This window comes from Mizuhopecten yessoensis, unplaced genomic scaffold (genome assembly GCF_002113885.1).
Source record: "Mizuhopecten yessoensis strain PY_sf001 unplaced genomic scaffold, ASM211388v2 scaffold7635, whole genome shotgun sequence".
Lineage (NCBI taxonomy): Eukaryota > Metazoa > Mollusca > Bivalvia > Pectinida > Pectinidae > Mizuhopecten > Mizuhopecten yessoensis.
Window position 1 is genome coordinate 981,866 of NW_018407146.1, and position 8,618 is coordinate 990,483.

Here is an 8,618-nt window from a genome sequence, read left to right on the forward strand (position 1 = left end):
AGTATATAACACGAGTCACAAGTATAATGTCTAAGGTACATGTTGTATATAACACGAGTCACAAGTATAATGTGTAAGGTACATGTTGTATATAACACGAGTCACAGATATGATGTGTAAGGTACATGTAGTATATAACACGAGTAACAAGTATAATGTGTAAGGTACATATAGTACATAACACGAGTAACAAGTATAATGTATAAGGTACATGTAGTATATAACAAGAGTCACAAGTATAATGTCTAAGGTACATGTTGTATATAACACGAGTCACAAGTATAATGTGTAAGATACATGTTGTATATAACACGAGTCACAGATATGATGTGTAAGGAACATGTAGTATATAACACGAGTCACAGGTATAATGTGTAAGGTAGATATAGTATATAACACGAGTCACAGGTATAATGTGTAAGGTACATGTAGTATATAACATGAGTCACAAGTATAATGTGTAAGGTACATGTAGTATATAACACGAGTAACAAGTATAATGTGTAAGGTACATGTAGTATATAACACGAGTAACAAGTATAATGTGTAAGGTACATATAGTACATAACACGAGTAACAAGTATAATGTATAAGGTACATGTAGTATATAACCCGAGTCACAAGTATAATGTCTAAGGTACATGTTGTATATAACACGAGTCACAAGTATAATGTGTAAGGTATATGTAGTATATAACACGAGTCACAGATATAATGTGTAAGGTACGTGTAGTATATAACACGAGTCACAGATATAATGTGTAAGGTACATGTAGTATATAACACGAGTCACAGATATAATGTGTAAGGTACATGTAGTATATAACACGAGTAACAAGTATAATGTGTAAGGTACATGTAGTACATAACACGAGTAACAAGTATAATGTATAAGGTAAATGTAGTATATAACACGAGTCACAAGTATAATGTCTAAGGTACATGTTGTATATAACACGAGTCACAAGTATAATGTGTAAGGTACATGTTGTATATAACACGAGTCACAGATATGATGTGTAAGGAACATGTAGTATATAACACGAGTCACAGGTATAATGTGTAAGGGACATGTAGTATATAACACGAGTCACAGGTATAATGTGTAAGGTACATGTAGTATATAACACGAGTAACAAGTATAATGTGTAAGGTACATGTTGTATATAACACGAGTCACAGATATGATGTGTAAGGAACATGTAGTATATAACACGAGTCACAGGTATAATGTGTAAGGGACATGTAGTATATAACACGAGTCACAGATATGATGTGTAAGGTACATGTAGTATATAACACGAGTCACAGATATGATATGTAAGGTACATGTAGTATATAACACGAATTGCATGTAAGCTGATTATGTACAATGTACATGTTTGTATAATTTGAAGGATAGTATAGAACACAGATCAGAGGTTTAGTTTGAAAAGTAGTAAAAACAACAAATCATGGTATTATTTAATACAAATCATCGGTAAGGTAAATTTTTACGTTGAATGAATGTTGAATGAATGAACAGGTAGAATAAGTACTAATTACAGGAAACGTAAATGTTCATCTGGTATGAACGCTTTTATTAACTTCTCAATATGTGTTACAACATGGTTATGTACAGAGTGGTTTCGACAACAGACCGTGTATAGGTATAAACCTCGTCAGGAGATTAGGTACTTATGTTGTAGGTTAAGACACTAATTTCCTCGTTTCCAAGGTGTCCCCACTTACAAATAGGAAGGAGATTTACTGTTCCGGATAAACACTGTCACTGTTTTAACACAGCTTCGATATCCGATAGGAAATTATTTTTGGTGCTTCGTCTGGAGGGTTGATAAAAGTCAGGTTAGTTATGACCACTCCCTTACTGGGGGAAAATAGTGACCACCTGTCTCAGTCAGTGTGGTAGTGAACCAAGGAAGTTTCTAGTCTCATCCATAGCTTGGATTTTACTGAGGTAATGCATTCACTAAGAGTTATAACGGAAGTATTCAATTCAAATTGTCTAAAAATGTATTACAATATAAACCACTCCTGTTAACATGGCTGAAAAATATCTGTGCTATTGCGATACTGCATGTTTAAAAAAAAACGTGATTACAAAAATATCGGTTTTGCTATATATTTTTGGCGAAATAACGACATTTTGTCTCACAATTGTCGTCCGTTTGTCTCTTCTGTTCAAAATAACCAATAAACGAAAAAGAAATCAAGAAAAAGTCCGTTAAAATTGGCACCCTTCTACAGCTGCTGTCGTTATTTCTAATTACAGATCTCGACTTTTATTTTATTTTGTTGGTTCGCTATTTCGAGACAAATGGCAAAAAGGGAAACGCGGACGTGTATGTATTCCACTAGAATGCCCCCTCACATGCTTATGTAAGTCTTATTATACTTTTAAAGCAAAGTACATTGCATTGTATATATATTTCTCAGCCGGCCTCGATGCTCATTTAAGCTCGCATGGTACACTTGAATCAATGTATTGATATTTGTCACAATCTTCGTATAGTACACATCCTTTATTTTCCTTCTCGCCATCGCGTGAAAAATCACAATTGTAAATAAATCCCACAATACATTGCGATCTCACTCCTCGAGATTTGTCTGGCTTGTCAAATCACTGGAGACTATGGCGTTCGCCATACCCTGGACACATCCATTTGGTGGTATGCATCTTCCCTGATAATGCTATTTTGTCTGGGAAGAACTTTCCAAGTCGTATGATCAGCATTAATCTGTCAAGAACAAAGAGAAGCGTGACGTTGCCAGCCATTTGTTACCCGTCCTAATGATCATGTGTTAAATTGTATGTTATAACACTTGGGAATCTTAAATGGCAAAAAAACGATACCTGACAAGTTTTCGCGATACAATAACTATCCTATTTTCGCAATGATTAAATGTTATTGTTTTCAGAGCAATCTGTCAGATCAACCTTAATCAGCTCCAGGGTACACGGAGTCTGAACTCTTGTCTGAAACGTGAAATGTGCCGGATCGCAAGAAAAACAGAATGTAGACTTCTATTTAAGGATTAACTAGAATATATTTTTCATGTTATGGAGATATAACACACAAAAATGGAGTGTACTCTAAATGAACCGCGAATTGGTTCATGATGAGAGTAAACTCCGGTTTTTTGTGTTATAGCTCCATAACATGAAAAATATATTCAAGTTAATCCTTATAATTTAATCTACGATACACAATCCCTGTGGAAATCTGCTTTTATTGATGGACTCTTTTCTCTTAGAAATTATTGCGCTGCAGTATCAGCCAATCAAAAGCGACGTTACAAACGGCGACGTTATTTTTTTACGTTATGGGTTGATAACATAATTTTTTAAAGCCAATGAAAATGCTTGTTACAAGCAAGTTTAAATTATTCACCAATAAACATGACTAGGCCTGCTGAATCCCGCTGCCAGTGGTATCGCCAGAGGTGACAGAAGTGGAACCCTCTGAAGAATCGGGTGTTTACTCTTTACCTTCTGCTTATTGCAGAAAACATTGCAGACGTGGCGGTTTTGTTTGTTCTGATCTTACTTGCTTTCTCTGTCTTTCCTGTGATATATCCCCCGGTATCCGTCATTATGTCTTTCCTGTGATATATCCCTTGGTATCCGTCATTATCTGTTCTGTCTTCCTTCTTTTATCTGTCTTTCCTGTGATACATCCCTTGGTATCTGTCTTATCTGTTCTGTCTTCTTGCTTTTCTCTGTCTTTCATGTGATATATCCCTTGGTATCTGTCATTATCTGACGTCAGCTGTTGTGAGGACATTGAACCAACGACAAACCTACCGACACGAATCTAACATCTGTTATATCAATGAATCCCTGCGTTAGTTTCGCGACTAAACACTTCCATGCTATAAAATATCCAGGCAACTACGGCAGTTATAGATCCTGCCACACGCATATCAATATCAAAGGAATTCCTTCCGTCACTGAAGATGGTAATAACGCCACAGTAACATGCTTTAAATGATGTAAAAATCCTTAAATTGTACTGATAATTATGATGATGTCTTCAGAATTTTCACAAGAACATTATACGCTTTGCAACAATTTAGACTGAAACACTCAAGTGTAATTAAATACGAATACATTACACATATGGACATGATAATTTCGCTGTACCTTGACAGTCCAGCAGCTTTCGACAAAATTGGTTTTATTTATAAGAATCAAACACAGGAATTGGTCAATAAATCCTCGGAAACATTTGTCTGGAAATCCCCATTACATTTAAAGCTATTAGAATGGAAGTTATTTCCTGCTAAACATTCAGAATTTACAGATTGATAGCTGTTTCCTATTTTCTTTACTGGTTGTTAAATAAAGACTCATCGTTTTCTCATATTGTCTGTATTTTGGTTTAAATTAAAAAAAATCCTTTTTTCTTAAGAGATTAACGGGGTTGCAACATATTAAGCTCATGAGAGAAGCCACGGACATGTAGTAAAGAGAATAAAAATGGAAACATTTCGATTTTAGGAATTGAGAATTTGTAAATGAAGTTGTGACTCTTTTACCTCAATAGACGTCAAGAAACGTATGCCACTGCAGCTCCATGAACAGACATGATATCTCTACCAATAGTCCGATGGAATTCAATAGGCCATTTATGCTTTTCTAAACAGGCCGGATACCACTGCATGTGTACTTACTAATAACGTTGGAATGATGCAAGACAAGGTTTTCTACCGAAGGGGCCTTTAAACTACGCTGCGCAAAATTATTTTGACTTTGATTGCAGTTATATTGCTCTCTATTTGTGTCTTGTTGATTGTTGTTTTAATTGATTTGTCGATTTTTTTCTGCTTGTTGTCATTGTGAAATCTATTTTTAACTATTTAAGTTTGTCCTTTGTTTAATTTTTGTGTGTGTAATGCGTGGTTTACTTGAATTATGCTGTACTTAATTATGATTCCTAATCAATGGCGTATCATGAAAACTAATTATAGTGATACAATAGATTATGCAGTGAAAAAAGCGCCGTAAACAAAAGCACAATTGAAAACCATCGCTTTTTATCATTGAACGCCCATTCCATCATCAGATTAGACCACGGTAGAAACTATCAATGCATAATTTGTCGTAAAATGACTGTCACTGAATATCGATCTACTTACTTTTTCAGTTCTTGTGTTGCCAGGTGTAACCAGACTATATGAACAAATTGTATAACCCGTTTATTGTTTTTTGCAATTCGTCATCAATTGCACCTTATTGTCCCCCTATGGTATTTCTGTAACAAACGTTACATACAAACAGCCTTTTTGGGCATGAATTGTGAAAAAATGAATCTGATTTTTCGAGAAGACACCGGCCACCTGATCAATTTCCAGCAAAAAGACTTGAACCTGTCGGTGACCTGAAGTAAACAGAAATGATTAAGGTATCACAGGAGAGACATGTGTTGTGTATCAGCTTGATGCTACTGAACTACACTTCGAGAAAACGCCGTACGTACAGGTCATGTTAATAGGCTTATATTTTGATCTAACAAGATGATACATTAAACGGCCGGTGTTTTACATAATGAAATAACTGTTATACTCTAAGCTCCAGGGACAATAAACCCAGTGAAGATGTTAAAAGACAACAACAACAACAAATCAACGACGATTCATCAATTACAACAGTAAAATGTATGAAATATCAGCCATCACAGTCATTTCCTAGACATTTTGAGGTTCCATATTTGATCAAATTGATAATCTCGTTATTTAATTTGCAATTAACAAGTACTGCTCTTAATTTTAAAATTCATATGCATGTACTTAAGGGTGATACGCAACAACCCTCCTGTTGCAACAGTAGTTAAGACTGAATTGGATTTCCCTCTGTTTGGCACCTAGCCTCACCGAGGAGTCCCAGAGGGACACACTATATCTGTATGCTGCAGTATACTTAATTATTAGTATTTATTAATTAATTATTTTAATTACATTTTTTTTTCATGCTTGATCTATTACCGTTTTTTTAAGGTGCAATCCCCTGTGATATTTACCTACAGCTCTCTATATCTGCACTATATATATGCCATAGTAAATGACAACTTAAATCTGTATACAACTGTTTTTTTTTTTTTTAGATGTAATGTATCTAAGTAACAGCAAAACAAATGCTAATATCTCAGAAAATAATACTGACCATTTTTGCTGAAGTGTGATCATATTTGGTTTATCATTTGAAACAAAGTATCATTTTCCTCTATTTTTAGGTTTGGGTAGACACATTGATGACAGAACTTTCTCCATAGACGCGAGTTAATTATATCCACTGGTCTTAATGGGCTTTACATATCCTGTCACTAAACCTTAAATATGGAATAGAACCGTAAAATAATCATAAATTTAGTTGTGTCTTCCATATAACAGAGGATGAGGTTACGACAAGGTTATTAAGGTTGGGCTGCTGTTAAAGAGTAGGTTTCATGTTAAGGATGGGTTTGTAACGTGTTTTACAGCCGGCATTGTTTGTAGTCGTGTCGATGGCCTCAGCCATCCTAAAGGTATATCACTACTGACCTTAATAGACAAGCTGACGTTTAGCTAATATTGCAAAAATCAACTACGGACGATGTTCCTTTATAGACAACTCTTTCAATTATCTATAAAAATAATGATATGCATTTCTTTTTCCGCCTTTAGTATTTTTGAGGTTGATTGTTATAAAGACATGGCTGTGTCACATCGGAAGAGAACACAAGATAAAAACATGGTACCGTTGAAAAACACAGGTGAAAATAATTACTACGAAAGGCAAATGATACACAACTAACAGTTTATTGTGAAAATTGAATATGCAATATATAAACTAGACTGCCCCCNACTAGGGGGGATAAGCTAGTAGTAAAATTTTAGCAACCGAGAAATTCTTCATTAAAGTTAGTGGCTGGTAGTAGGTTATATATACAATGTAAACATAAGATGGGCGGAGTTAACGGATAATGAAGCTTGCTTTCTTTGGCTTTAGGGCAAATATACTAATACCGTTAACTGTAGAGAAGGTTAGATACGTGAAACATGCTAACAACTAAAAAAGACGCAATTGGTTTCTGAGTCATTAAGTTTTATCGTAAACAGAATGTTGGAATTCTATATCTTATAACGTTTCCTCTCTTGAAACAGGAAGTAGTAGCAGCATCGTTCTGCCATTGCTTACCAATGTCCCCGTTAAAACCCAGATTCAAGAGAAATTACTTCAACAGAATCACTTTGCGTTTGGCATCCTAGATGTACAGTACTTAAAACAAAACAAAAACACAAAAAGCTGCTTCCATCAAAATGGAAGATTACCTTCTGGATTAAATCCATTGATAGTTTACAGTTTTCCAGCCCCTTATGACAGGATGTACATGTCATTAGCGAAAGCGTTTTAACGCGTGTTTCTTTAACATGACATCAAGGGCAAGGTAAAACAATATTTGGTTAAAAAACACCAAGAAAAGAGGCACTTGTATTGAATGACACAGACAGCTGTCATTAGCGTTTCTTATTCATTGCATGCTCTCAAACAGAAATGCAATAGTCTGCAATGGCTGTACATTTCCTGGGTTGATATTAATTGAAGAGATACGTTGGCACATACAATGTATTTACTAGTACTTGCCTTGATATGACAAGACAGGTTTGCATAGGGTTTCCAACCTCGTAGACCTATTACCCTAAATTAAATAACCAGCCTACCGATCTATTGATGATTACATCATCTTGTTGTTATGAGTAAGTTTATATATATCGCACAGATATCGCTCACATATCTTCTACAGAATCCTAGATATGAAGATCAGAAGCAATTTCAAAGGGAAGGATGCCGATATCAATTAACTGATATATCATTACTGCAGTGGTGACCTATAGCAACATGTCTGCTGCCCGCGTCACGCCCAACAATGGCAATATCGTGTTATCAGGGGAAGGAGCTGATACGATGACTCTGGAATATGTTCGGGGACTGCATGTTTAACTCTTCTTCAAAATGTATATTTATGTTGTATTTTTAGGCAGTCCAACCACATATTCAAATATTGGAGCCTTATTCAAACGATCAAATAGGACCAGTATCAGTTTGTTACCCTATAACAGCACAAACACCGATATCTAGTTCTTGTTTCCCTATAACAGCACAAACACCGATATCTAGTTCTTGCTTTTAAAGTTTTAAACACTGCTGCGTGTTCACATTTCAATATCAATCAAATGCATTTTTTGAAATAAATGTTGAAGAACTTGAAATCTTGTACGGCGATAAGTAGAGTAGCACTCGGAAGTCGGCGTCAGATCCGAGCTTTCTGAAGGAAGCACTCACTCACACATACTAAGGTTAATCAATCCTTTCCGAGAAATGGCAAACGTGCATGCAAATATCACGTTGTCAATGGAAACGAAATTTACTTTAATCAACATCACATTAATATAAGGAACAAGAAATTCACAAAGGGTCACATGTGCGCATGACCAATATTTTTCTTGATTTATGTTTAGCAATAAGGCCCCACACAAACGGTATTAAAACATTTGGACCAACGGAATTCATATTCTACATTGTATGACCAATCTTATGAACGTATTAAAACAATGTTCTATACGATATTTGGCCGATC